At 42.2% G+C, this 25,183-nt stretch overlaps 80 pseudogenes; all 80 read right to left on the reverse strand.

Moving 5' to 3' along the window:
- Positions 1–604: 604 nt before the first annotated feature.
- LOC142667796 (5S ribosomal RNA) lies at positions 605–723 on the reverse strand (annotated as a pseudogene).
- Positions 724–790: 67 nt separating this feature from the next.
- On the reverse strand, positions 791–909 carry LOC142669004 (5S ribosomal RNA; annotated as a pseudogene).
- A 67-nt stretch (positions 910–976) lies between these two features.
- Positions 977–1,095, reverse strand: LOC142668923 (5S ribosomal RNA; annotated as a pseudogene).
- Positions 1,096–1,348: 253 nt separating this feature from the next.
- Positions 1,349–1,467, reverse strand: LOC142668148 (5S ribosomal RNA; annotated as a pseudogene).
- Positions 1,468–1,534: 67 nt separating this feature from the next.
- LOC142668000 (5S ribosomal RNA) lies at positions 1,535–1,653 on the reverse strand (annotated as a pseudogene).
- A 67-nt stretch (positions 1,654–1,720) lies between these two features.
- Positions 1,721–1,839, reverse strand: LOC142668598 (5S ribosomal RNA; annotated as a pseudogene).
- A 67-nt stretch (positions 1,840–1,906) lies between these two features.
- On the reverse strand, positions 1,907–2,025 carry LOC142668862 (5S ribosomal RNA; annotated as a pseudogene).
- Positions 2,026–2,092: 67 nt separating this feature from the next.
- Positions 2,093–2,211, reverse strand: LOC142669019 (5S ribosomal RNA; annotated as a pseudogene).
- Positions 2,212–2,278: 67 nt separating this feature from the next.
- On the reverse strand, positions 2,279–2,397 carry LOC142667867 (5S ribosomal RNA; annotated as a pseudogene).
- A 67-nt stretch (positions 2,398–2,464) lies between these two features.
- LOC142668671 (5S ribosomal RNA) lies at positions 2,465–2,583 on the reverse strand (annotated as a pseudogene).
- Positions 2,584–2,650: 67 nt separating this feature from the next.
- Positions 2,651–2,769, reverse strand: LOC142668924 (5S ribosomal RNA; annotated as a pseudogene).
- A 253-nt stretch (positions 2,770–3,022) lies between these two features.
- On the reverse strand, positions 3,023–3,141 carry LOC142668956 (5S ribosomal RNA; annotated as a pseudogene).
- A 67-nt stretch (positions 3,142–3,208) lies between these two features.
- Positions 3,209–3,327, reverse strand: LOC142668749 (5S ribosomal RNA; annotated as a pseudogene).
- A 67-nt stretch (positions 3,328–3,394) lies between these two features.
- LOC142668094 (5S ribosomal RNA) lies at positions 3,395–3,513 on the reverse strand (annotated as a pseudogene).
- A 67-nt stretch (positions 3,514–3,580) lies between these two features.
- On the reverse strand, positions 3,581–3,699 carry LOC142668171 (5S ribosomal RNA; annotated as a pseudogene).
- A 67-nt stretch (positions 3,700–3,766) lies between these two features.
- LOC142667823 (5S ribosomal RNA) lies at positions 3,767–3,885 on the reverse strand (annotated as a pseudogene).
- A 67-nt stretch (positions 3,886–3,952) lies between these two features.
- On the reverse strand, positions 3,953–4,071 carry LOC142668950 (5S ribosomal RNA; annotated as a pseudogene).
- Positions 4,072–4,138: 67 nt separating this feature from the next.
- Positions 4,139–4,257, reverse strand: LOC142668763 (5S ribosomal RNA; annotated as a pseudogene).
- Positions 4,258–4,324: 67 nt separating this feature from the next.
- On the reverse strand, positions 4,325–4,443 carry LOC142667957 (5S ribosomal RNA; annotated as a pseudogene).
- A 67-nt stretch (positions 4,444–4,510) lies between these two features.
- LOC142668340 (5S ribosomal RNA) lies at positions 4,511–4,629 on the reverse strand (annotated as a pseudogene).
- Positions 4,630–4,696: 67 nt separating this feature from the next.
- Positions 4,697–4,815, reverse strand: LOC142668555 (5S ribosomal RNA; annotated as a pseudogene).
- Positions 4,816–5,068: 253 nt separating this feature from the next.
- LOC142668864 (5S ribosomal RNA) lies at positions 5,069–5,187 on the reverse strand (annotated as a pseudogene).
- Positions 5,188–11,051: 5,864 nt separating this feature from the next.
- Positions 11,052–11,170, reverse strand: LOC142668878 (5S ribosomal RNA; annotated as a pseudogene).
- Positions 11,171–11,237: 67 nt separating this feature from the next.
- Positions 11,238–11,356, reverse strand: LOC142668890 (5S ribosomal RNA; annotated as a pseudogene).
- A 67-nt stretch (positions 11,357–11,423) lies between these two features.
- Positions 11,424–11,542, reverse strand: LOC142669028 (5S ribosomal RNA; annotated as a pseudogene).
- A 67-nt stretch (positions 11,543–11,609) lies between these two features.
- On the reverse strand, positions 11,610–11,728 carry LOC142669023 (5S ribosomal RNA; annotated as a pseudogene).
- A 67-nt stretch (positions 11,729–11,795) lies between these two features.
- LOC142668870 (5S ribosomal RNA) lies at positions 11,796–11,914 on the reverse strand (annotated as a pseudogene).
- Positions 11,915–12,167: 253 nt separating this feature from the next.
- Positions 12,168–12,286, reverse strand: LOC142668210 (5S ribosomal RNA; annotated as a pseudogene).
- Positions 12,287–12,353: 67 nt separating this feature from the next.
- On the reverse strand, positions 12,354–12,472 carry LOC142668557 (5S ribosomal RNA; annotated as a pseudogene).
- A 67-nt stretch (positions 12,473–12,539) lies between these two features.
- LOC142668901 (5S ribosomal RNA) lies at positions 12,540–12,658 on the reverse strand (annotated as a pseudogene).
- Positions 12,659–12,725: 67 nt separating this feature from the next.
- LOC142668125 (5S ribosomal RNA) lies at positions 12,726–12,844 on the reverse strand (annotated as a pseudogene).
- A 67-nt stretch (positions 12,845–12,911) lies between these two features.
- Positions 12,912–13,030, reverse strand: LOC142667971 (5S ribosomal RNA; annotated as a pseudogene).
- Positions 13,031–13,097: 67 nt separating this feature from the next.
- LOC142668952 (5S ribosomal RNA) lies at positions 13,098–13,216 on the reverse strand (annotated as a pseudogene).
- Positions 13,217–13,469: 253 nt separating this feature from the next.
- Positions 13,470–13,588, reverse strand: LOC142668510 (5S ribosomal RNA; annotated as a pseudogene).
- A 67-nt stretch (positions 13,589–13,655) lies between these two features.
- Positions 13,656–13,774, reverse strand: LOC142667781 (5S ribosomal RNA; annotated as a pseudogene).
- Positions 13,775–13,841: 67 nt separating this feature from the next.
- Positions 13,842–13,960, reverse strand: LOC142668150 (5S ribosomal RNA; annotated as a pseudogene).
- A 67-nt stretch (positions 13,961–14,027) lies between these two features.
- LOC142668601 (5S ribosomal RNA) lies at positions 14,028–14,146 on the reverse strand (annotated as a pseudogene).
- A 67-nt stretch (positions 14,147–14,213) lies between these two features.
- On the reverse strand, positions 14,214–14,332 carry LOC142668462 (5S ribosomal RNA; annotated as a pseudogene).
- Positions 14,333–14,771: 439 nt separating this feature from the next.
- Positions 14,772–14,890, reverse strand: LOC142668319 (5S ribosomal RNA; annotated as a pseudogene).
- Positions 14,891–14,957: 67 nt separating this feature from the next.
- On the reverse strand, positions 14,958–15,076 carry LOC142668917 (5S ribosomal RNA; annotated as a pseudogene).
- A 67-nt stretch (positions 15,077–15,143) lies between these two features.
- On the reverse strand, positions 15,144–15,262 carry LOC142668984 (5S ribosomal RNA; annotated as a pseudogene).
- A 67-nt stretch (positions 15,263–15,329) lies between these two features.
- Positions 15,330–15,448, reverse strand: LOC142668037 (5S ribosomal RNA; annotated as a pseudogene).
- Positions 15,449–15,515: 67 nt separating this feature from the next.
- LOC142668599 (5S ribosomal RNA) lies at positions 15,516–15,634 on the reverse strand (annotated as a pseudogene).
- A 253-nt stretch (positions 15,635–15,887) lies between these two features.
- LOC142668305 (5S ribosomal RNA) lies at positions 15,888–16,006 on the reverse strand (annotated as a pseudogene).
- A 67-nt stretch (positions 16,007–16,073) lies between these two features.
- On the reverse strand, positions 16,074–16,192 carry LOC142667937 (5S ribosomal RNA; annotated as a pseudogene).
- A 64-nt stretch (positions 16,193–16,256) lies between these two features.
- On the reverse strand, positions 16,257–16,375 carry LOC142668558 (5S ribosomal RNA; annotated as a pseudogene).
- A 67-nt stretch (positions 16,376–16,442) lies between these two features.
- On the reverse strand, positions 16,443–16,561 carry LOC142668151 (5S ribosomal RNA; annotated as a pseudogene).
- A 67-nt stretch (positions 16,562–16,628) lies between these two features.
- Positions 16,629–16,747, reverse strand: LOC142668724 (5S ribosomal RNA; annotated as a pseudogene).
- A 439-nt stretch (positions 16,748–17,186) lies between these two features.
- On the reverse strand, positions 17,187–17,305 carry LOC142668297 (5S ribosomal RNA; annotated as a pseudogene).
- Positions 17,306–17,372: 67 nt separating this feature from the next.
- On the reverse strand, positions 17,373–17,491 carry LOC142668153 (5S ribosomal RNA; annotated as a pseudogene).
- A 67-nt stretch (positions 17,492–17,558) lies between these two features.
- LOC142668422 (5S ribosomal RNA) lies at positions 17,559–17,677 on the reverse strand (annotated as a pseudogene).
- Positions 17,678–17,930: 253 nt separating this feature from the next.
- On the reverse strand, positions 17,931–18,049 carry LOC142668036 (5S ribosomal RNA; annotated as a pseudogene).
- Positions 18,050–18,116: 67 nt separating this feature from the next.
- Positions 18,117–18,235, reverse strand: LOC142668040 (5S ribosomal RNA; annotated as a pseudogene).
- Positions 18,236–18,302: 67 nt separating this feature from the next.
- LOC142667880 (5S ribosomal RNA) lies at positions 18,303–18,421 on the reverse strand (annotated as a pseudogene).
- A 67-nt stretch (positions 18,422–18,488) lies between these two features.
- LOC142668768 (5S ribosomal RNA) lies at positions 18,489–18,607 on the reverse strand (annotated as a pseudogene).
- Positions 18,608–18,674: 67 nt separating this feature from the next.
- LOC142668602 (5S ribosomal RNA) lies at positions 18,675–18,793 on the reverse strand (annotated as a pseudogene).
- Positions 18,794–18,860: 67 nt separating this feature from the next.
- Positions 18,861–18,979, reverse strand: LOC142667901 (5S ribosomal RNA; annotated as a pseudogene).
- Positions 18,980–19,046: 67 nt separating this feature from the next.
- LOC142668795 (5S ribosomal RNA) lies at positions 19,047–19,165 on the reverse strand (annotated as a pseudogene).
- Positions 19,166–19,232: 67 nt separating this feature from the next.
- On the reverse strand, positions 19,233–19,351 carry LOC142668470 (5S ribosomal RNA; annotated as a pseudogene).
- Positions 19,352–19,418: 67 nt separating this feature from the next.
- On the reverse strand, positions 19,419–19,537 carry LOC142668255 (5S ribosomal RNA; annotated as a pseudogene).
- Positions 19,538–19,790: 253 nt separating this feature from the next.
- Positions 19,791–19,909, reverse strand: LOC142668028 (5S ribosomal RNA; annotated as a pseudogene).
- A 67-nt stretch (positions 19,910–19,976) lies between these two features.
- Positions 19,977–20,095, reverse strand: LOC142668063 (5S ribosomal RNA; annotated as a pseudogene).
- Positions 20,096–20,348: 253 nt separating this feature from the next.
- Positions 20,349–20,467, reverse strand: LOC142668348 (5S ribosomal RNA; annotated as a pseudogene).
- A 67-nt stretch (positions 20,468–20,534) lies between these two features.
- LOC142668121 (5S ribosomal RNA) lies at positions 20,535–20,653 on the reverse strand (annotated as a pseudogene).
- Positions 20,654–20,720: 67 nt separating this feature from the next.
- LOC142668144 (5S ribosomal RNA) lies at positions 20,721–20,839 on the reverse strand (annotated as a pseudogene).
- A 67-nt stretch (positions 20,840–20,906) lies between these two features.
- LOC142668053 (5S ribosomal RNA) lies at positions 20,907–21,025 on the reverse strand (annotated as a pseudogene).
- A 67-nt stretch (positions 21,026–21,092) lies between these two features.
- Positions 21,093–21,211, reverse strand: LOC142668769 (5S ribosomal RNA; annotated as a pseudogene).
- A 67-nt stretch (positions 21,212–21,278) lies between these two features.
- Positions 21,279–21,397, reverse strand: LOC142667907 (5S ribosomal RNA; annotated as a pseudogene).
- Positions 21,398–21,464: 67 nt separating this feature from the next.
- Positions 21,465–21,583, reverse strand: LOC142668680 (5S ribosomal RNA; annotated as a pseudogene).
- A 67-nt stretch (positions 21,584–21,650) lies between these two features.
- LOC142668820 (5S ribosomal RNA) lies at positions 21,651–21,769 on the reverse strand (annotated as a pseudogene).
- Positions 21,770–22,022: 253 nt separating this feature from the next.
- LOC142668054 (5S ribosomal RNA) lies at positions 22,023–22,141 on the reverse strand (annotated as a pseudogene).
- A 67-nt stretch (positions 22,142–22,208) lies between these two features.
- Positions 22,209–22,327, reverse strand: LOC142668770 (5S ribosomal RNA; annotated as a pseudogene).
- A 253-nt stretch (positions 22,328–22,580) lies between these two features.
- Positions 22,581–22,699, reverse strand: LOC142668603 (5S ribosomal RNA; annotated as a pseudogene).
- Positions 22,700–22,766: 67 nt separating this feature from the next.
- LOC142668194 (5S ribosomal RNA) lies at positions 22,767–22,885 on the reverse strand (annotated as a pseudogene).
- Positions 22,886–22,952: 67 nt separating this feature from the next.
- Positions 22,953–23,071, reverse strand: LOC142667833 (5S ribosomal RNA; annotated as a pseudogene).
- Positions 23,072–23,510: 439 nt separating this feature from the next.
- LOC142668457 (5S ribosomal RNA) lies at positions 23,511–23,629 on the reverse strand (annotated as a pseudogene).
- A 253-nt stretch (positions 23,630–23,882) lies between these two features.
- Positions 23,883–24,001, reverse strand: LOC142668693 (5S ribosomal RNA; annotated as a pseudogene).
- A 67-nt stretch (positions 24,002–24,068) lies between these two features.
- LOC142668031 (5S ribosomal RNA) lies at positions 24,069–24,187 on the reverse strand (annotated as a pseudogene).
- A 253-nt stretch (positions 24,188–24,440) lies between these two features.
- LOC142668604 (5S ribosomal RNA) lies at positions 24,441–24,559 on the reverse strand (annotated as a pseudogene).
- A 253-nt stretch (positions 24,560–24,812) lies between these two features.
- LOC142668243 (5S ribosomal RNA) lies at positions 24,813–24,931 on the reverse strand (annotated as a pseudogene).
- Between the last annotated feature and the right edge of the window lie 252 nt (positions 24,932–25,183).

Here is a 25,183-nt window from a genome sequence, read left to right on the forward strand (position 1 = left end):
TCTTCTTCTCCTCAAACTGAAACAATGTTTGAGGAGAAGAAAAGAGGCAGGAGATTTACTGCCAGAAAAGTCAAAATAAAACAAATGTGGTCGCTGTGATAGGTTTTCACAGCGACCACATGATCAGGGACCATCAGATTGGTCCCTGATACTCTGCCCAGTGCCCAGAGCTGTTGGTAACAGCGAGGGCACAGGGCTGTGTGCACGCGATCGCGTGCACACTGTTTTCTATGCAGAAATGCATGTGATCGCTGTGATTGGTTGTCACAGCGATCACATGTTCAGGGGCCAAAAGATTGACCCCTGACATTCTGCCCAGTGCCCATGGCTGTTAGTAACAGCCAGGGCACAGAGCTGTGAGCACGCGATCGCGCGTGCACAGTCTCTGAAGTGCGGCCGTATATATACTATACGCCGGACTTTAGAGACCCTGACTGCTGGCCGTATATTTACGGCCAGCGGTCGGGAACCTGTTAAGCTGTGTAACTTCTGCGGTCTGACGAGAGCAGGCACATTCAGCTTAGAATGGCCATTGACGTTAAATGCTTTAATCCATAGTCCTATTTAATCTATTGTGAAACAAAATCTAAACGACATAATAAAAAGTCAACCGCACCACGGATTCCCAGACAGTCTCCCACACTGGTACTAGCGAGACCTTAAGCTGTGTAACTTCTGCGATCTGACGAGAGCAGGGACATTCAGCTTAGAATGGCCATTGACATTAAATGCTTTAATCCATAGTCCTTTTTAATCGATTGTGAAACAAAATCTAAACGACATAATAAAAATTCAACCGCACCACGGATTCCCAGACAGTCTACCACACTGGTACTAGCGAGGCCTTAAGCTGCGTAACTTCTGCGTTCTGACGAGAGCAGGCACATTCAGCTTAGAATGGCCATTGACGTTAAATGCCTTAATCCATAGTCCTATTTAATCTATTGTGAAACAAAATCTAAACAACATAATAAAAAGTCAACCGCACCACGGATTCCCAGACAGTCTCCCACACTGGTACTAGCAAGGCCTTAAGCTGTGTAACTTCTGCGATCTAACGAGAGCAGGCACATTCAGCTTAGAATGGCCATTGACATTAAATGCTTTAATCCATAGTCCTTTTTAATCGATTGTGAAACAAAATCTAAACGACATAATAAAAAGTCAAGCGCACCACGGATTCCCAGACAGTCTCCCACACCGGTACTAGCGAGGACTTAAGCTGTATAACTTATGCGATCTGACGAGAGAAGGCACATTCAGGTTAGAATGGCCATTGACATTAAAAGCCTTAATCCATAGTCCTATTTAATCTATTGTGAAACAAAATCTAAGCAACATAATAAAAAGTCAACCGCACCACGGATTCCCAGACAGTCTCCCACGCTGGTACTAGCGAGGCCTTAAGCTGCGTAACTTCTGCGTTCTGACGAGAGCAGGCACATTCAGCTTAGAATGGCCATTGACGTTAAATGCCTTAATCCATAGTCCTATTTAATCTATTGTGAAACAAAATCTAAACAACATAATAAAAAGTCAACCGCACCACGGATTCCCAGACAGTCTCCCACACTGGTACTAGCGATGCCTTAAGCTGTGTAACTTCTGCGATCTGACGAGAGCAGGGACATTCAGCTTAGAATGGCCATTGACATTAAATGCTTTAATCCATAGTCCTATTTAATCGATTGTGAAACAAAATCTAAACGACATACTAAAAAGTCAACCGCACCACGGATTCCCAGACAGTCTCCCACACTGGTACTAGCGAGGCCTTAAGCTGTGTAACTTCTGCGATCTGACGAGAGCAGGCACATTCAGCTTAGAATGGCCATTGACATTAAATGCTTTAATCCATAGTCCTTTTTAATCGATTGTGAAACAAAATCTAAACGACATAATAAAAAGTCAACCGCACCACGGATTCCCAGACAGTCTCCCACACTGGTACAAGCGAGGCCTTAAGCTGTGTAACTTCTGCGATCTGACGAGAGCAGGCACATTCAGCTTAGAATGGCCATTGACATTAAATGCTTTAATCCATAGTCCTATTTAATCGATTGTGAAACAAAATCTAAACGACATACTAAAAAGTCAACCGCACCACGGATTCCCAGACAGTCTCCCACACTGGTACTAGCGAGGCCTTAAGCTGTGTAACTTCTGCGATCTGACGAGAGCGGGCACATTCAGCTTAGAATGGCCATTGACATTAAATGCTTTAATCCATAGTCCTTTTTAATCGATTGTGAAACAAAATCTAAACGACATAATATAGAGGCAACCGCACCACGGATTCCCAGACAGTCTCCCACACTGGTACAAGCGAGGCCTTAAGCTGTGTAACTTCTGCGATCTGATGAGAGCAGGGACATTCAGCTTAGAATGGCCATTGACATTAAATGCTTTAATCCATAGTCCTTTTTAATCGATTGTGAAACAAAATCTAAACGACATAATAAAAAGTCAACCGCACCACGGATTCCCAGACAGTCTCCCACACCGGTACTAGCGAGGCCTTAAGCTGTGTAACTTCTGCGATCTGACGAGAGCAGGCACATTCAGCTTAGAATGGCCATTGACGTTAAATGCTTTAATCCATAGTCCTATTTAATCTATTGTGAAACAAAATCTAAACGACATAATAAAAAGTCAACCGCACCACGGATTCCCAGACAGTCTCCCACACTGGTACTAGCAAGGCCTTAAGCTGTGTAACTTCTGCGATCTAACGAGAGCAGGCACATTCAGCTTAGAATGGCCATTGACATTAAATGCTTTAATCCATAGTCCTTTTTAATCGATTGTGAAACAAAATCTAAACGACATAATAAAAAGTCAAGCGCACCACGGATTCCCAGACAGTCTCCCACACTGGTACTAGCGAGGACTTAAGCTGTATAACTTATGCGATCTGACGAGAGCAGGCACATTAAGGTTAGAACGGCCATTGACATTAAAAGCCTTAATCCATAGTCCTATTTAATCTATTGTGAAACAAAATCTAAACAACATAATAAAAAGTCAACCGCACCACGGATTCCCAGACAGTCTCCCACGCTGGTACTAGCGAGGCCTTAAGCTGTGTAACTTCTGCGATCTGACGAGAGCAGACACATTCAGCTTAGAATGGCCATTGACATTACATGCTTTAATCCATAGTCCTTTTTAATCGATTGTGAAACAAAATCTAAACGACATAATAAAAAGTCAACCGCACCACGGATTCCCAGACAGTCTCCCACACTGGTACTAGCGAGGCCTTAAGCTGTGTAACTTCTGCGATCTGACGAGAGCAGGGACATTCAGCTTAGAATGGCCATTGACATTAAATGCTTTAATCCATAGTCCTTTTTAATCGATTGTGAAACAAAATCTAAACGACATAATAAAAATTCAACCGCACCACGGATTCCCAGACAGTCTCCCACACTGGTACTAGCGAGACCTTAAGCTGTGTAACTTCTGCGATCTGACGAGAGCAGGCACATTCAGCTTAGAATGGCCATTGACGTTAAATGCTTTAATCCATAGTCCTATTTAATCTATTGTGAAACAAAATCTAAACGACATAATAAAAAGTCAACCGCACCACGGATTCCCAGACAGTCTCCCACACTGGTACTAGCGAGGCGTTAAGCTGTGTAACTTCTGCGATCTAACGAGAGCAGGCACATTCAGCTTAGAATGGCCATTGACTTTAAATGCTTTAATCCATAGTCCTTTTTAATCGATTGTGAAACAAAATCTAAACGACATAATAAAAAGTCAACCGCACCACGGATTCCCAGACAGTCTCCCACACTGGTACTAGCGAGGCCTTAAGCTGTGTAATTTCTGCGATCTGACGAGAGCAGGCACATTCAGCTTAGAATGGCCATTGACATTAAATGCGTTAATCCATAGTCCTATTTAATCTATTGTGAAACAAAATCTAAACAACATAATAAAAAGTCAACCGCACCACGGATTCCCAGACAGTCTCCCACACTGGTACTAGCGAGGCCTTAAGCTGTGTAACTTCTGCGTTCTGACGAGAGCAGGAACATTCAGCTTAGAATGGCCATTGACATTAAACGCTTTAATCCATAGTCCTATTTAATCTAATGTGAAACAAAATCTAAACGACATAATAAAAAGTCAACCGCACCACGGATTCCCAGACAGTCTCCCACACTGGTACTAGCGAGGCCTTAAGCTGTGTAACTTCTGCGGTCTGACGAGAGCAGGCACATTCAGCTTAGAATGGCCATTGACGTTAAATGCTTTAATCCATAGTCCTATTTAATCTATTGTGAAACAAAATCTAAATGACATAATAAAAAGTCAACCGCACCACGGATTCCCAGACAGTCTCCCACACTGGTACTAGCGAGGCCTTAAGCTGTGTAATTTCTGCGATCTGACGAGAGCAGGCACATTCAGCTCAGAATGGCCATTGACGTTAAATGCTTTAATCCATAGTGCTATTTAATCTATTGTGAAACAAAATCTAAACGACATAATAAAAAGGCAACCGCACCACGGATTCCCAGACAGTCTCCCACACTGGTACTAGCGAGGCCTTAAGCTGTGTAACTTCTGCGATCTGACGAGAGCAGGCACAGTCAGCTTAGAATGGACATTGACGTTAAATGCTTTAATCCATAGTGCTATTTAATCTATTGTGAAACAAAATCTAAACGACATAATAAAAAGTCAACCGCACCACGGATTCCCAGACAGTCTCCCACACTGGTACTAGCGAGGCGTTAAGCTGTGTAACTTCTGCGATCTAACAAGAGCAGGCACATTCAGCTTAGAATGGCCATTGACATTAAATGCTTTAATCCATAGTCCTTTTTAATCGATTGTGAAACAAAATCTAAACTACATAATAAAAATTCAACCGCACCACGGATTCCCAGACATTCTCCCACACTGGTACTAGCGAGGCGTTAAGCTGTGTAACTTCTGCGATCTGACGAGAGCAGGCACATTCAGCTTAGAATGGCCATTGACATTAAAAGCCTTAATCCATAGTCCTATTTAATCTATTGTGAAACAAAATCTAAACAACATAATAAAAAGTCAACCGCACCACGGATTCCCAGACAGTCTCCCACACTGGTACTAGCGAGGCCTTAAGCTGTGTAACTTCTGCGTTCTGACGAGAGCAGGCACATTCAGCTTAGAATGGCCATTGACATTAAATGCTTTAATCCATAGTCCTATTTAATCTAATGTGAAACAAAATCTAAACGACATAATAAAAAGTCAACCGCACCACGGATTCCCAGACAGTCTCCCACACTGGTACTAGCGAGGCCTTAACCGGTTAAGGACTAGGCTGTTTTACAGCTAAATGACCAGAGCAAATTTCACAATTTTGCTATGCGCTTCTTTACATGACTATAACTCAGCAGGTGAATAAAGTTCATCTTTGAATTTTACACTCTTTTTAAAGGACAGATAGGGCTTTGTTTTAGTGGCATTTGTCAGTATATATCATTTTTTTTTTTTTCACTAAAGTGGGCAAAATTGGAAAAAAATGCAAGAATTTAACAATTGCGTCGGTTTATGCTAGCATTTTTCACACACGGTATGAACCACGGCCAAAATTAATCTCCTTTCACATTCTCCACTTCTCCCGTGCATGGGGATACCAAATATGTGAGCCTTATTCACTGTGCGGGCATGTGCCAGGGCTTGGCATAAAAGGAGGCTTTTTGGCCTTTTCGGTCCAGGAATTTTGCATTTGATTTTAGAGCCGTATACTGTTTTCTGGGGGGCCTAATGCTGCTGAAACATTAGAAACACCCCATAAATGACTTCATTCACACAAGTAGACCCCACAAGGTTTCCTTCAAGGGGTTTATCATATTTTTAGCAAGTCCAGTTTTCTTCTGAAAGTTTCTTGAATAAGATGGAACAAAATAAAATCAGCACTTTTTTAGCAAATGCGTCAGTTTAGGCTAGTATTTTTCACACACGGTATAGACCACGGACAAAATTCATCTCCTTTCACGTTCTTCCACTTCTCCCGTGCATGGGGATACCAAATATGTGTGCCTTATTCACTGTGCGGGCATGTGCCAGGGCTTGGCATAAAAGGAGGCTTTTTGGCCTTTTCGGTCCAGGAATTTTGCATTTGATTTTAGAGCCGCATACTGTTTTCTGGGGGGCCTAATGCTGCTGAAACATTAGAAACACCCTATAAATGACTTCATTCACACAAGTAGACCCCACAAGGTTTCCTTCAAGGGGTTTATCATATTTTTAGCAAGTCCAGTTTTCTTCTGAAAGTTTCTTGAATAAGATGGAACAAAATAAAATCAGCACTTTTTTAGCAAATGCGTCAGTTTAGGCTAGTATTTTTCACACACGGTATAGACCACGGACAAAATTCATCTCCTTTCACGTTCTTCCACTTCTCCCGTGCATGGGGATACCAAATATGTGTGCCTTATTCACTGTGCGGGCATGTGCCAGGGCTTGGCATAAAAGGAGGCTTTTTGGCCTTTTCGGTCCAGGAATTTTGCATTTGATTTTCGAGCCGCATACTGTTTTCTGGGGGGCCTAATGCTGCTGAAACATTAGAAACACCCTATAAATTACTTCATTCACACAAGTAGACCCCACAAGGTTTCCTTCAAGGGGTTTATCATATTTTTAGCAAGTCCAGTTTTCTTCTGAAAGTTTCTTGAATAAGATGGAACAAAATAAAATCAGCACTTTTTTAGCAAATGCGTCAGTTTAGGCTAGTATTTTTCACACACGGTATAGACCACGGACAAAATTCATCTCCTTTCACGTTCTTCCACTTCTCCCGTGCATGGGGATACCAAATATGTGTGCCTTATTCACTGTGCGGGCATGTGCCAGGGCTTGGCATAAAAGGAGGCTTTTTGGCCTTTTCGGTCCAGGAATTTTGCATTTGATTTTAGAGCCGCATACTGTTTTCTGGGGGGCCTAATGCTGCTGAAACATTAGAAACACCCCATAAATGACTTCATTCACACAAGTAGACCCCACAAGGTTTCCTTCAAGGGGTTTATCATATTTTTAGCAAGTCCAGTTTTCTTCTGAAAGTTTCTTGAATAAGATGGAACAAAATAAAATCAGCACTTTTTTAGCAAATGCGTCAGTTTAGGCTAGTATTTTTCACACACGGTATAGACCACGGCCAAAATTCATCTCCTTTCACGTTCTTCCACTTCTCCCGTGCATGGGGATACCAAATATGTGTGCCTTATTCGCTGTGCGGGCATGTGCCAGGGCTTGGCATAAAAGGAGGCTTTTTGGTCCAGGAATTCTGCATTTGATTTTAGAGCCGCATACTGTTTTCTGGGGGGCCTAATGCTGCTGAAACATTAGAATCACCCCATAAATGACTTCATTCACACAAGTAGACCCCACAAGGTTTCCTTCAAGGGGTTTATCATATTTTTAGACAGTCCAGTTTTCTTCTGAAAGTTTCTTGAATAAGATGGAACAAAATAAAATTACCTTTTTTTTTTAACAAATGCGTCAGTTTATGCTAGCTTTTTCACACACAAAATGGACCACGGACAAAATTCATCGCATTTCACATTCTTCCACTTCTCCCGTGCATGGGGATACCAAATATGTGTGCTTTATTCACGGGCATGTGCCAGGGCTTGGCATAAAGGGAGGCTTTTTGGCCTTTTCGGTCCAGGAATTCTGCACTTGATTTTATAGCCGCATACTGTTTTCTGGGGGCCGTAATGCTGCTGAAACATTAGAAACACCCCATAAATGACTTCATTCACACAAGTAGACCCCACAAGGTTTCCTTCAAGGGGTTTATCATATTTTTAGACAGTCCAGTTTTCTTCTGAAAGTTTCTTGAATAAGATGGATCAAAATAAAATTAGCAATTTTTTAGCAAATGCGTCAGTTTATACCAGCATTTTTCACACACGGCATAGACCACGGTCAAAATTAATCTCCGTTCACATTCTGCCACTTCTCCCGTGCACGGGGATACCAAATATGTGGCCTTATTTATCACATAGAGATGTAGGAGGGCGGAGGATAGAAGAAGATTATTTCACAAATCGCTTTTTTTCAAAGCTGGTTTTACAAAACTCAACAGAGTTTCTATAACACTTCCAAAATATCTGCTCTTGAAGCAGAAATCCCAAAATATTCATCTAGGGGTATAATGGGAATTTATTTTTTGGAGTTTTCTAAAATAAGAAATTTCAGGTTAATGCAAATGGAGCTCTCCAGCAGATGAACTTTAGAAAACATCAAACATGACATCCACCCCCCACCCATTCCCTCCCTCACCCTTGGAGTAAAATCAGGGGAAAAATAAAAACGTAATGTAGGGCAAATATATTTTCAACAAATTAACTAAAATCTAATAATTCAGAACAGTGTGGTATTTTTTAAAACATGGCTCAATGCACAGGCCTGGTTGTGAGGGACATGAGGGACAGAAATATCGGGAATCTTTGCGGTGCCCGTCTTTTCTGCAGACGCGGCACTTTTTCTGGGGGTTGCTTCTGGTTGCTGTTGGGGGAATCCGACTGATGAAGTGTCTTTCAGTCAGTCGCGTGACATCCTCAGACTGGGGGCATTCTCGGGTGTCCTGAACATCAAAAATGAGGCCTTCAATAATTTTTTCCTGGAAATCCAGGTATGTGTCTCTGCCTCTGTTTTTTTTTATAGAGCACAAATGAGTTGTGGATGGCCACCTGTAACAAATAAATGGCCACTTTTTTGTACCAGGTTTTAGTTTTGCGTTTTACTAAATAGGGCTGTAAAACCTGGTCGCTTAAATCCACCCCCCCCATGTACTTGTTATATTCGGACACGCTCACTGGTTTGTGCTTGTCCGATGTTGCCCCTCTTTCCCTCACTGCCACTGTTCCTGCGGTATGAATCGTGCTTAGTACATACACATCTTTGCGATCCCTGAACTTGACCGCCAGCAATTCCTCAGATGCATAAGCACAGGAGTCCCCCTTTACCATGCGCTTCCCCACTAATTGCTGTGGAAAACCAATTCGGTTTTTGCGCATGGTACCACATGCCCCAGTCCTTGCAGCATGCAAATGCCTAAACAGGGGCACACTAGAATAAAAATTATCACAGTACAGGTGGTACCCTTTGTGAAGCAGAGGCTGCATTATCTCCCACACAATCTTACTGCTGGTGGAAAGATCAGGGGGGCATCCAGGAACATTTATTGTGCAGTCCCGCCCTTCATAAATCCTGAAGGCGGTGGTATATCCTGACCCGCTTTCACACAATTTGTAGAGCTTAACGCCATATCTTGCCCTTTTGGAAGGTAGATATTGGCGAAAGCTAAGTCTGCCATGAAAGTTGAGCAGGGATTCGTCCACACTTACATTCTGCTCAGGGGTGTAGAGTTGCAGAAATAAATTATTCAGGGAATTTATTAGCGGTCTTATTTTGAACAACCGATCCCGGTTTGCATCGGTACTTGGGGGGGCCTGTGCGTTGTCATTGAAGTGGAGGAACCTCATTATTGTCTCATAACGAGACCTGGGCATTACTGCAGAATATACTGGGGTGGCTTGGGCGGGTCTTGTTGACCAGTAAGACCTAATGGAGGGCTTTTTGACAATACCCATATTTAGGGTGAGCCCCAAAAAATTTTTTAATTCCTGCAAATTGGTGGGCGTCCAATCTCTGGCATGGGTGGATGAAGGTTTCTGCCTTATATATTGAGTGGCATATAAATTTGTTTCGTGGACAATCTGATTTAGGATGTCGTCCGTTATAAATAAATGGAAGTAATCCATTTGGACAAAATTTGTATTGTCCACGGTTATGCCAGGAGTTGCTGTAAATCCGTGGATTCTAGGCCCAAAAGATGGGGCAGGTGCCCATACAAGAGCCTGGACTGGAGGGACCAGGCTGTCCCGTGCTACAGCGCTACTTGGCCCTGCGCTTTCATGTTCTGCAGTTTCGACTGCATCAGGGACAACGTCCCCTGAAGATGAACCTGAAGTGACGCTGTCATCGTCACTGCCCAAAACAGTTTCCATCTCTGACGCCATCTCTGATGCGGTCTCCGACTCAGACCACAGCATGGCGTATGCCTCCTCAGCGCTAAACAACTTCCTCGCCATAACGTAACTAACACGAACACTAACTAAACAAATTTTTTTTTTTTTTTTTTTTTTTTATAAAACACACAAACTAACTGCTATATATATCTACACTACCGCTAACAAAAAAATAAACCGCTATTGCTATATATATTATATATATGTGGATATATATATAATTATATACTCCCTACTTGCCTATTCTAATAGAATAAAAGAAAGAAAGGTAGATAGATAGAAAAAAAGATAGATGGATAGATAGATTGTATAGATAGATAGAAATCTATCTATACAGAGAATGTTTTAGTGTAACTGTATTTTTTTTCACTGTATTCTTCTGGCAGCAATTCTCTCGAGTCTCTTCTTCTCCTCAAACTGAAACAATGTTTGAGGAGAAGAAAAGAGGCAGGAGATTTACTGCCAGAAAAGTCAAAATAAAACAAATGTGGTCGCTGTGATAGGTTTTCACAGCGACCACATGATCAGGGACCATCAGATTGGTCCCTGATACTCTGCCCAGTGCCCAGAGCTGTTGGTAACAGCGAGGGCACAGGGCTGTGTGCACGCGATCGCGTGCACACTGTTTTCTATGCAGAAATGCATGTGATCGCTGTGATTGGTTGTCACAGCGATCACATGTTCAGGGGCCAAAAGATTGACCCCTGACATTCTGCCCAGTGCCCATGGCTGTTAGTAACAGCCAGGGCACAGAGCTGTGAGCACGCGATCGCGCGTGCACAGTCTCTGAAGTGCGGCCGTATATATACTATACGCCGGACTTTAGAGACCCTGACTGCTGGCCGTATATTTACGGCCAGCGGTCGGGAACCTGTTAAGCTGTGTAACTTCTGCGGTCTGACGAGAGCAGGCACATTCAGCTTAGAATGGCCATTGACATTAAAAGCCTTAATCCATAGTCCTATTTAATCTATTGTGAAACAAAATCTAAACAACATAATAAAAAGTCAACCGCACCACGGATTCCCAGACAGTCTCCCACACTGGTACTAGCGAGGCCTTAAGCTGTGTAACTTCTGCGTTCTGACGAGAGCAGGCACATTCAGCTTAGAATGGCCATTGACATTAAAAGCCTTAATCCATAGTCCTATTTAATCTATTGTGAAACAAAATCTAAACAACATAATAAAAAGTCAACCGCACCACGGATTCCCAGACAGTCTCCCACACTGGTACTAGCGAGGCCTTAAGCTGTGTAACTTCTGCGTTCTGACGAGAGCAGGCACATTCAGCTTAGAATGGCCATTGACTTCAAACGCTTTAATCCATAGTCCTATTTAATCTAATGTGAAACAAAATCTAAACGACATAATAAAAAGTCAACCGCACCACGGATTCCCAGACAGTGTCCCACACTGGTACTAGCGAGGCCTTAAGCTGTGTAACTTCTGCGGTCTGACGAGAGCAGGCACATTCAGCTTAGAATGGCCATTGACGTTAAATGCTTTAATCCATAGTCCTATTTAATCTATTGTGAAACAAAATCTAAATGACATAATAAAAAGTCAACCGCACCACGGATTCCCAGACAGTCTCCCACACTGGTACTAGCGAGGCCTTAAGCGGTGTAACTTCTGCGATCTGACGAGAGCAGGCACATTCAGCTTAGAATGGCCATTGACGTTAAATGCTTTAATCCATAGTGCTATTTAATCTATTGTGAAACAAAATCTAAACGACATAATAAAAAGGCAACCGCACCACGGATTCCCAGACAGTCTCCCACACTGGTACTAGCGAGGCCTTAAGCTGTGTAACTTCTGCGATCTGACGAGAGCAGGCACATTCAGCTTAGAATGGCCATTGACGTTAAAAGCTTTAATCCATAGTGCTATTTAATCTATTGTGAAACAAAATCTAAACGACATAATAAAAAGTCAACCGCACCATGGATTCCCAGATAGTCTCCCACACTGGTACTAGCTAGGCGTTAAGCTGTGTAACTTCTGCGATCTAACAAGAGCAGGCACATTCAGCTTAGAATGGCCATTGACATTAAATGCTTTAATCCATAGTCCTTTTTAATCGATTGCGAAACAACATCTAAACGACATAATAAAAAGTCAACCACACCACGGATTCCCAGACAGTCTCCCACACTGGTACTAGCGAGGCCTTAAGCTGTGTAACTTCTGCGATCTGACGAGAGCAGGCACATTCAGCTTAGAATGGCCATTGTTATTAACAGCCTTAATCCATAGTCCTATTTAATCTATTGTGAAACAAAATCTAAACAACATAATAAAAAGTCAACCGCACCACGGATTCCCAGACAGTCTCCCACACTGGTACTAGCGAGGCGTTAAGCTGTGTAACTTCTGCGATCTAACAAGAGCAGGCACATTCAGCTTAGAATGGCCATTGACATTAAATGCTTTAATCCATAGTCCTTTTTAATCGATTGTGAAACAAAATCTAAACGACATAATAAAAAGTCAACCGCACCACGGATTCCCAGACAGTCTCCCACACTGGTACTAGCGAGGCCTTAAGCTGTGTAACTTCTGCGATCTGACGAGAGCAGGCACATTCAGCTTAGAATGGCCATTGATATTAACAGCCTTAATCCATAGTCCTATTTAATCTATTGTGAAACAAAATCTAAACAACATAATAAAAAGTCAACCGCACCACGGATTCCCAGACAGTCTCACACACTGGTACTAGCGAGGCCTTAAGCTGTGTAACTTCTGCGATCTGACGAGAGCAGGGACATTCAGCTTAGAATGGCCATTGACATTAAATGCTTTAATCCATAGTCCTTTTTAATCGATTGTGAAACAAAATCTAAACGACATAATAAAAATTCAACCGCACCACGGATTCCCAGACAGTCTCCCACACTGGTACTAGCGAGGCCATAAGCTGTGTAACTTCTGCGTTCTGACGAGAGCAGGCACATTCAGCTTAGAATGGCCATTGACATTAAATGCTTTAATCCATAGTCCTTTTTAATCGATTGTGAAACAAAATCTAAACGACATAATAAAAAGTCAACCGCACCACGGATTCCTAGACAGTCTCCCATACTGGTACTAGCGAGGCCTTAAGCTGTGTAACTTCTGCGATCAGACGAGAGCAGGGACATTCAGCTTAGAATGGCCATTGACATTAAATGCTTTAATCCATAGTCCTTTTTAATCGATTGTGAAACAAAATCTAAACGACATAATAAAAATTCAACCGCACCACGGATTCCCAGACAGTCTCCCACACTGGTACTAGCGAGGTGTTAAGCTGTGTAACTTCTGCGATTTAACGAGAGCAGGCACATTCAGCTTAGAATGGCCATTGACATTAAATGCTTTAATCCATAGTCCTTTTTAATCGATTGTGAAACAAAATCTAAACGACATAATAAAAAGTCAACCGCACCACGGATTCCCAGACAGTCTCCCACACTGGTACTAGTGAGGCCTTAAGCGGTGTAACTCCTGCGATCTGACGAGAGCAGGCACATTCAGCTTAGAATGGCAATTAAAATTAAAAGCCTTAATCCATAGTCCTATTTAATCTATTGTGAAACAAAATCTAAACAACACAATAAAAAGTCAACCGCACCACGGATTCCCAGACAGTCTCCCACACTGATACTAGCGAGGCCTTAAGCTGTGTAACTTCTGCGATCTGACGAGAGCAGGGACATTCAGCTTAGAATGGCCATTGACATTAAATGCTTTAATCCATAGTCCTTTTTTATCGATTGTGAAATAAAATCTAAACGACATAATAAAAATTCAACCGCACCACGGATTCCCAGACAGTCTCCCACACTGTTACTAGCGAGGCCTTAAGCTGTGTAACTTCTGCGTTCTGACGAGAGCAGGCACATTCAGCTTAGAATGGCCATTGACGTTAAATGCTTTAATCCATAGTCCTATTTCATCTATTGTGAAACAAAATCTAAACGACATAATAAAAAGTCAACAGCACCACGGATTCCCAGACAGTCTCCCACACTGGTACTAGCGAGGCCTTAAGCTGTGTAACTTCTGCGATCTGACGAGAGCAGGCACATTCAGCTTAGAATGGCCATTGACGTTAAATGCTTTAATCCATAGTCCTATTTAATCTATTGTGAAACAGAATCTAAACGACATAATAAAAAGCCAACCGCACCACGGATTCCCAGACAGTCTCCCACACTGGTACTAGCGAGGCGTTAAGCTGTGTAACTTCTGCGATCCAACGAGAGCAGGCACATTCAGCTTAGAATGGCCATTGACATTAAATGCTTTAATCCATAGTCCTTTTTAATCGATTGTGAAACAAAATCTAAACGACATAATAAAAAGTCAAGCGCACCACGGATTCCCAGACAGTCTCCCACACTGGTACTAGCGAGGCCTTAAGCTGTATAACTTCTGCGATTTGACGAGAGCCGGCACATTCATCTTAGAATGGCCATTGACACTAAAAGCCTTAATCCATAGTCCTATTTAATCTATTGTGAAACAAAATCTAAACAACATAATAAAAACTCATCCGCACCACGGATTCCCAGACAGTCTCCCACACTGGTACTAGCGAGGCCTTAAGCTGTGTAACTTCTACGATCTGACGAGAGCAGGCACATTCAGCTTAGAATGGCCATTGACGTTAAATGTTTTAATCCATAGTCCTATTTAATCTATTGTGAAACAAAATCTAAACGACATAATAAAAAGTCAACCACACCACGTATTCCCAGACAGTCTCCCACACTGGTACTAGCGAGGCGTTAAGCTGTGTAACTTCTGCGATCTAACGAGAGCAGGCACATTCAGCTTAGAATGGCCATTGACATTAAATGCTTTAATCCATAGTCCTTTTTAATCGATTGTGAAACAAAATCTAAACGACATAATAAAAAGTCAACCGCACCACGGATTCCCAGACAGTCTCCCACACTGGTACTAGCGAGGCCTTAAGCTGTGTAACTTCTGCGATCTGACGAGAGCAGGGACATTCAGCTTAGAATAGCCATTGACATTAAATGCTTTAATCCATAGTCCTTTTTAATCGATTGTGAAACAAAATCTAAACGACATAATAAAAATTCAACCGCACCACGGATTCCCAGACAGTCTCCCACACTGGTACTAGCGAGGCCTTAAGCTGTGTAACTTCTGCGATCTGACGAGAGCAGGCACATTCAGCTTAGAATGGCCATTGACGTTAAATGCTTTAATCCATAGTCCTATTTAATCTATTGTGAAACAAAATCTAAACGACATAATAAAAAGTCAACCGCACCACGGATTCCCAGACAGTCTCCCACACTGGTACTAACGAGGCGTTAAGCTGTGTAACTTCTGCGATCTAACGAGAGCAGGCACATTCAGCTTAGAATGGCCATTGACATTAAATGCTTTAATCCATAGTCCTTTTTAATCGATTGTGAAACAAAATCTAAACGACATAATAAAAAGTCAACCGCACCACGGATTCCCAGACAGTCTCCCACACTGGTACTAGCGAGGCCTTAAGCTGTGTAACTTCTGCGATCTGACGAGAGCAGGCACATTCAGCTTAGAATGGCCATTGACATTAAAAGCCTTAATCCATAGTCCTATTTAATCTATTGTGAAACAAAATCTAAACAACATAATAAAAAGTCAACCGCACCATGGATTAACAGACAGTCTCCCACACTGGTACTAGCGAGGCCTTAAGCTGTGTAACTTCTGCGATCTGACGAGAGCAGGGACATTCAGCTTAGAATGGCCATTGACATTAAAGGCTTTAATCCATAGTCCTTTTTAATCGATTGTGAAACAAAATTTAAACGACATAATAAAAATTCAACCACACCACGGATTCCCAGACAGTCTCCCACACTGGTACTAGCGAGGCCTTAAGCTGAGTAACTTCTGCGGTCTGACGAGAGCAGGCACATTCAGCTTAGAATGGCCATTGACGTTAAATGCTTTAATCCATAGTCCTATTTAATCTATTGTGAAACAAAATCTAAATGACATAATAAAAAGTCAACCGCACCACGGATTCCCAGACAGTCTCCCACACTGGTACTAGCGAGGCCTTAAGCTGTGTAACTTCTGCGATCTGACGAGAGCAGGCACATTCAGCTTAGAATGGCCATTGTTATTAACAGCCTTAATCCATAGTCCTATTTAATCTATTGTGAAACAAAATCTAAACATAATAAAAAGTCAACCGCACCACGGATTCCCAGACAGTCTCCCACACTGGTACTAGCGAGGCGTTAAGCTGTGTAACTTCTGCGATCTAACAAGAGCAGGCACATTCAGCTTAGAATGGCCATTGACATTAAATGCTTTAATCCATAGTCCTTTTTAATCGATTGTGAAATAAAATCTAAACGACATAATAAAAATTCAACCGCACCACGGATTCCCAGACAGTCTCCCACACTGTTACTAGCGAGGCCTTAAGCTGTGTAACTTCTGCGTTCTGACGAGAGCAGGCACATTCAGCTTAGAATGGCCATTGACGTTAAATGCTTTAATCCATAGTCCTATTTCATCTATTGTGAAACAAAATCTAAACGACATAATAAAAAGTCAACAGCACCACGGATTCCCAGACAGTCTCCCACACTGGTACTAGCGAGGCCTTAAGCTGTGTAACTTCTGCGATCTGACGAGAGCAGGCACATTCAGCTTAGAATGGCCATTGACGTTAAATGCTTTAATCCATAGTCCTATTTAATCTATTGTGAAACAAAATCTAAACGACATAATAAAAAGCCATCCGCACCACGGATTCCCAGACAGTCTCCCACACTGGTACTAGCGAGGCGTTAAGCTGTGTAACTTCTGCGATCCAACGAGAGCAGGCACATTCAGCTTAGAATGGCCATTGACATTAAATGCTTTAATCCATAGTCCTTTTTAATCGATTGTGAAACAAAATCTAAACGACATAATAAAAAGTCAAGCGCACCACGGATTCCCAGACAGTCTCCCACACTGGTACTAGCGAGGCCTTAAGCTGTATAACTTCTGCGATTTGACGAGAGCCGGCACATTCAGCTTAGAATGGCCATTGACACTAAAAGCCTTAATCCATAGTCCTATTTAATCTATTGTGAAACAAAATCTAAACAACATAATAAAAACTCATCCGCACCACGGATTCCCAGACAGTCTCCCACACTGGTACTAGCGAGGCCTTAAGCTGTGTAACTTCTGCGATCTGACGAGAGCAGGCACATTCAGCTTAGAATGGCCATTGACGTTAAATGTTTTAATCCATAGTCCTATTTAATCTATTGTGAAACAAAATCTAAACGACATAATAAAAAGTCAACCGCACCACGGATTCCCAGACAGTCTCCCACACTGGTACTAATGAGGCGTTAAGCTGTGTAACTTCTGCGATCTAACGAGAGCAGGCACATTCAGCTTAGAATGGCCATTGACATTAAATGCTTTAATCCATAGTCCTTTTTAATCGATTGTGAAACAAAATCTAAACGACATAATAAAAATTCAACCGCACCACGGATTCCCAGACAGTCTCCCACACTGGTACTAGCGAGTCCTTAAGCTGTGTAACTTCTGCGATCTGACGAGAGCAGGCACATTCAGCTTAGAATGGCCATTGACATTAAAAGCCTTAATCCATAGTCCTATTTAATCTATTGTGAAACAAAATCTAAACAACATAATAAAAAGTCAACCGCACCATGGATTAACAGACAGTCTCCCACACTGGTACTAGCGAGGCCTTAAGCTGTGTAACTTCTGCGATCTGACGAGAGCAGGGACATTCAGCTTAGAATGGCCATTGACATTAAATGCTTTAATCCATAGTCCTTTTTAATCGATTGTGAAACAAAATCTAAACGACATAATAAAAATTCAACCACACCACGGATTCCCAGACAGTCTCCCACACTGGTACTAGCGAGGCCTTAAGCTGAGTAACTTCTGCGTTCTGACGAGAGCAGGCACATTCAGCTTAGAATGGCTATTGACGTTAAATGCTTTAATCCATAGTCCTATTTAATCTATTGTGAAACATAATCTAAACGACATAATAAAAAGTCAACCGCACCACGGATTCCCAGACAGTCTCCCACACTGGTACTAGCGAGGCCTTAAGCTGTGTAACTTCTGCGATCTGACGAGAGTAGGGACATTCAGCTTAGAATGGCCATTGACATTAAATGCTTTAATCCATAGTCCTTTTTAATCGATTGTGAAACAAAATCTAAACGACATAATAAAAAGGCAACCGCACCACGGATTCCCAGACAGTCTCCCACACTGGTACTAGCGAGGCCTTAAGCTGTGTAACTTCTGTGTTCTGACGAGAGCAGGCACATTCAGCTTAGAATGGCCATTGACGTTAAATGCTTTAATCCATAGTCCTATTTAATCTATTGTGAAACAAAATCTAAACGACATAATAAAAAGTCAACCGCACCACGGATTCCCAGACAGTCTCCCACACTGGTACTAGCGAGGCCTTAAGCTGTGTAATTTCTGCGATCTGAAGAGAGCAGGCACATTCAGCTTAGAATGGCCATTGACATTAAATGCTTTAATCCATAATCCTTTTTAATCGATTGTGAAACAAAATCTAAACGACATAATAAAAAGTCAACCGCACCACGGATTCCCAGACAGTCTCCCACACTGGTACTAGCGAGGCCTTAAGCTGTGTAACTTCTGCGATCTGACGAGAGCAGGCACATTCAGCTTAGAATGGCCATTGACATTAAATGGTTTAATCCATAGTCCTTTTTAATCGATTGTGAAACAAAATCTAAACGACATAATAAAAAGTTAACCGCACCACGGATTCCCAGACAGTCTCCCACACTGGTACTAGCGAGGCCTTAAGCTGTGTAACTTCTGCGTTCTGACGAGAGCAGGCTCATTCAGCTTAGAATGGACATTAACGTTAAATGCTTTAATCCATAGTCCTATTTAATCTATTGTGAAACAAAATCTAAACGACATAATAAAAAGTCAACCGCACCACGGATTCCCAGACAGTCTCCCACACTGGTACTAGCGAGGCCTTAAGCTGTGTAATTTCTGCGATCTGACGAGAGCAGGCAGATTCAGCTTAGAATGGCCATTGACATTAAATGCTTTAATCCATAGTCCTTTTTAATCGATTGTGAAACAAAATCTAAACGACATAATAAAAAGTCAACCGCACCACGGATTACCAGACAGTCTCCCACACTGGTACTAGCGAGGCCTTAAGCTGTGTAACTTATGCGATCTGACGAGAGCAGGCACATTCAGCTTAGAATGGCCATTGACATTAAATGCTTTAATCCATAGTCCTTTTTAATCGATTGTGAAACAAAATCTAAACGACATAATAAAAAGTAAACCGCACCACGGATTCCCAGACAGTCTCCCACACTGGTACTAGCGAGGCCTTAAGCTGTGTAACTTCTGCGATCTGACGAGAGCACGGACATTCAGCTTAGAATGGCCATTGACATTAAATGCTTTAATCCATAGTCCTTTTTAATCGATTGTGAAACAAAATCTAAACGACATAATAAAATTTCAACCGCACCACGGATTCCCAGACAGTCTCCCACACTGGTACTAGCGAGGCGTTAAGCTGTGTAACTTCTGTGATCTGACGAGAGCAGGCACATTCAGCTTAGAATGGCCATTGACATTAAAAGCCTTAATCCATAGTCCTATTTAATCTATTGTGAAACAAAATCTAAACAACATAATAAAAAGTCAACCGCACCACGGATTCCCAGACAGTCTCCCACACTGGTACTAGCGAGGCCTTAAGCTGTGTAACTTCTGCGATCTGACGAGTGCAGGCACATTCAGCTTAGACTGGCCATTGACGTTAAATGATTTAATCCATAGTCCTATTTAATCTATTGTGAAACAAAATCTAAACGACATAATAAAAAGTCAACCGCACCACGGATTCCCAGACAGTCTCCCACACTGGTACTACCGAGCCCTTTAGCTGTGTAACTTCTGCGATCTGACGAGAGCAGGCACATTCAGCTTAGAATGGCCATTGACATTAAAAGCCTTAATCCATAGTCCTATTTTATCTATTGTGAAACAAAATCTAAACAACATAATAAAAAGTCAACCGCAACACGGATTCCCAGACAGTCTCCCACACTGGTACTAGCGAGGCCTTAAGCTGTGTAACTTCTGCGATCTGACGAGTGCAGGCACATTCAGCTTAGACTGGCCATTGACGTTAAATGATTTAATCCATAGTCCTATTTAATCTATTGTGAAACAAAATCTAAACGACATAATAAAAAGTCAACCGCACCACGGATTCCCAGACAGTCTCCCACACTGGTACTACCGAGCCCTTTAGCTGTGTAACTTCTGCGATCTGACGAGAGCAGGCACACTCAGCTTAGAATGGCCATTGACATTAAAAGCCTTAATCCATAGTCCTATTTTATCTATTGTGAAACAAAATCTAAACAACATAATAAAAAGCCAACCGCACCACGGATTCCCAGACACTCTCCCACACTGGTACTAGCGAGGCCTTAAGCTGTGTAACTTCTGCGATCTGACGAGAGCAGGCACATTCAGCTTAGAATGGCCATTGACGTTAAATGCTTTAATCCATAGTCCTATTTAATCTATTGTGAAAAAAAATCTAAACGACATAATAAAAAGTCAACCGCACCACGGATTCCCAGACAGTCACCCACAATGGTACTAGCGAGGCGTTAAGCTGTGTAACTTCTGCGATCTAACGAGAGCAGGCACATTCAGCTTAGAATGGCCATTGACGTTAAATGCTTTAATCCATAGTCCTTTTTAATGGATTGTGAAACAAAATCTAAACGACATAATAAAAAGTCAACCGCACCACGCATTCCCAGACAGTCTCCCACACTGGTACCAGCGAGGCCTTAAGCTGTGTAACTTCTGCGATCTGACGAGAGCAGGGACATTCAGCTGAGAATGGCCATTGACATTAAAGGCTTTAATCCATAGTCCTTTTTAATCGATTGTGAAACAAAATCTAAACGACATAATAAAAACTCAACCGCACCACGGATTCCCAGACAGTCACCCACACTGGTACTAGCGAGGCCTTAAGCTGTGTAACTTCTGCGTTCGGACGAGAGCAGGCACATTCAGCTTAGAATGGCCATTGACGTTAAATGCTTTAATCCATAGTCCTATTTAATCTATTGTGAAACAAAATCTAAACGACATAATAAAAAGTCAACCGCACCACGGATTCCCAGACAGTCTCCCACACTGGTACTAGCGAGGACTTAAGCTATGTAACTTCTGCGTTCTGACGAGAGCAGGCACATTCAGCTTAGAATGGCCATTGACGTTAAATGCTTTAATCCATAGTCCTTTTTAATCGATTGTGAAACAAAATCTAAACGACATAATAAAAAGTCAACCGCACCACGGATTCCCAGACAGTCTCCCACACTGGTACTACCGAGGCCTTAAGCTGTGTAACTTCTGCGATCTGACGAGAGCAGGCACATTCAGCTTAGAATGGCCATTGACATTAAAAGCCTTAATCCATAGTCCTATTTTATCTATTGTGAAACAAAATCTAAACAACATAATAAAAAGTCAACCACACCACGGATTCCCAGACAGTCTCCCACACTGGTACTAGCGAGGCCTTAAGCTGTGTAACTTCTGCGATCTGACGAGAGCAGGCACATTCAGCTTAGAATGGCCATTGACGTTAAATGCTTTAATCCATAGTCCTATTTAATCTATTGTGAAAAAAAATCTAAACGACATAATAAAAAGTCAACCGCACCACGGATTCCCAGACAGTCAGCCACACTGGTACTAGCGAGGCGTTAAGCTGTGTAACTTCTGCGATCTAACGAGAGCAGGCACATTCCGCTTAGAATGGCCATTGACATTAAATGCTTTAATCCATAGTCCTTTTTAATGGATTGTGAAACAAAATCTAAACGACATAATAAAAAGTCAACCGCACCACGCATTCCCAGACAGTCTCCCACACTGGTACCAGCGAGGCCTTAAGCTGTGTAACTTCTGCGATCTGACGAGAGCAGGGACATTCAGCTGAGAATGGCCATTGACATTAAAGGCTTTAATCCATAGTCCTTTTTAATCGATTGTGAAACAAAATCTAAACGACATAATAAAAACTCAACCGCACCACGGATTCCCAGACAGTCACCCACACTGGTACTAGCGAGGCCTTAAGCTGTGTAACTTCTGCGTTCGGACGAGAGCAGGCACATTCAGCTTAGAATGGCCATTGACATTAAATGCTTTAATCCATAGTCCTATTTAATCTATTGTGAAACAAAATCTAAACGACATAATAAAAAGTCAACCGCACCACGGATTCCCAGACAGTCTCCCACACTGGTACTAGCGAGGCGTTAAGCTGTGTAACTTCTGCGATCTAACGAGAGCAGGCACATTCAGCTTAGAATGAGCATTGACTTTAAATGCTTTAATCCATAGTCCTTTTTAATCGATTGTGAAACAAAATCTAAACGACATAATAAAAAGTCAACCGCACCACGGATTCCCAGACAGTCTCCCACACTGGTACTAGCGAGGCCTTAAGCTGTGTAACTTCTGCGATCTGACGAGAGCAGGCACATTCAGCTTAGAATGGCCATTGACATTAAAAACCTTAATCCATAGTCCTATTTAATCTATTGTGAAACAAAATCTAAACAACATAATAAAAAGTCAACCGCACCACGGATTCCCAGACAGTCTCCCAAAGTGGTACTAGCGAGGACTTAAGCTATGTAACTTCTGCGTTCTGACGAGAGCAGGCACATTCAGCTTAGAATGGCCATTGACGTTAAATGCTTTAATCCATAGTCCTTTTTAATCGATTGTGAAACAAAATCTAAACGACATAATAAAAAGTCAACCGCACCACGGATTCCCAGACAGTCTCCCACACTGGTACTAGCGAGGCCTTAAGCTGTGTAACTTCTGCGATCAGACGAGCGCAGGCACATTCAGCTTAGAATGGCCATTGACATTAAATGCTTTAATCCATAGTCCTTTTTAATCGATTGTGAAACAAAATCTAAACGACATAATAAAAATTCAACCGCACAACGGATTCCGAGACAGTCTCCCACACTGGTACTAGCGAGGCCTTAAGCTGGGTAACTTCTGCAATCTGACGAGAGCAGGCACATTCAGCTTAGAATGGCCATTGACATTAAATGCTTTAATCCATAGTCCTTTTTAATCGATTGTGAAACAAAATCTAAACGACATAATAAAAAGTCAACCGCACCACGGATTCCCAGACAGTCTCCCACACTGGTACTAGGGAGGCGTTAAGCTGTGTAACTTCTGCGATCTAACGAGAGCAGGCACATTCAGCTTAGAATGGCCATTAACATTAAATGCTTTAATCCATAGTCCTTTTTAATCGATTGTGAAACAAAATCTAAACGACATAATAAAAAGTAAACCGCACCACGGATTCCCAGACAGTCTCCCACACTGGTACTAGCGAGGCGTTAAGCTGTGTAACTTCTGCGATCTAACGAGAGCAGGCACATTCAGCTTAGAATGGCCATTAACATTAAATGCTTTAATCCATAGTCCTTTTTAATCGATTGTGAAACATAATCTAAACGACATAATAAAAAGTCAACCACACCACGGATTCCCAGACAGTCTCCCACACTGGTACTAGCGAGGCGTTAAGCTGTGTAACTTCTGCGATCTAACGAGGGCAGGCACATTCAGCTTAGAATGGCAATTGACATTAAATGCTTTAATCCATAGTCCTTTTTAATCGATTGTGAAACAAAATCGAAACGACATAATAAAAAGTCAACCGCACCACGGATTCCCAGACAGTCTCCCACACTGGTACTAGTGAGGCCTTAAGCTGTGTAACTTCTGCGATCTGACGAGAGCAGGCACATTCAGCTTAGAATGGCCATTGACATTGAATGCTTTAATCCATAGTCCTTTTTAATCGATTGTGAAACAAAATCTAAACGACATAATAAAAAGTCAACCGCACCACGGATTCCCAGACAGTCTCCCACACTGGTACTAGCGAGGCCTTAAGCTGTGTAACTTCTGCGTTCTGACGAGAGCAGGGACATTCAGCTTAGAATGGCCATTGACGTTAAATGCTTTAATCCATAGTCCTATTTAATCTATTGTGAAACAAAATCTAAACGACATAATAAAACGTCAACCGCACCACGGATTCCCAGACAGTCTCCCACTCTGGTACTAGCGAGGCCTTAAGCTGTGTAACTTCTGCGATTTGACGAGAGCAGGGACATTCAGCTTAGAATGGCCATAGACGTTAAATGCTTTAATCCATAGTCCTATTTAATCTATTGTGAATCAAAATCTAAACGACATAATAAAAAGTCAACCGCACCACGGATTCCCAGACAGTCTCCCACACTGGTACTAGCGAGGCCTTAAGCTGTGTAACTTCTGCGATCTGACGAGAGCAGGCACATTCAGCTTAGAATGGCCATTGACGTTAAATGCTTTAATCCATAGTCCTTTTTAATCGATTGTGAAACAAAATCTAAACGACATAATAAAAAGTCAACCGCACCACGGATTCCCAGACAGTCTCCCACACTGGTACTAGTGAGGCCTTAAGCGGTGTAACTCCTGCGATCTGACGAGAGCAGGCACATTCAGCTTAGAATGGCCATTAAAACTAAAAGCCTTAATCCATAGTCCTATTTAATCTATTGTGAAACAAAATCTAAACAACACAATAAAAAGTTAACCGCACCACGGATTCCCAGACAGTCTCCCACACTGATACTAGCGAGGCCTTAAGCTGTGTAACTTCTGCGATCTGACGAGAGCAGGGACATTCAGCTTAGAATGGCCATTGACATTAAATGCTTTAATCCATAGTCCTTTTTTATCGATTGTGAAATAAAATCTAAACGACATAATAAAAATTCAACCGCACCACGGATTCCCAGACAGTCTCCCACACTGTTACTAGCGAGGCCTTAAGCTGTGTAACTTCCGCGTTCTGACGAGAGCAGGCACATTCAGCATAGAATGGCCATTGACGTTAAATGCTTTAATCCATAGTCCTATTTCATCTATTGTGAAACAAAATCTAAACGACATAATAAA

The sequence above is a fragment of the Rhinoderma darwinii genome, assembly GCF_050947455.1.
Source record: "Rhinoderma darwinii isolate aRhiDar2 chromosome 1 unlocalized genomic scaffold, aRhiDar2.hap1 SUPER_1_unloc_11, whole genome shotgun sequence".
NCBI lineage: Eukaryota > Metazoa > Chordata > Amphibia > Anura > Rhinodermatidae > Rhinoderma > Rhinoderma darwinii.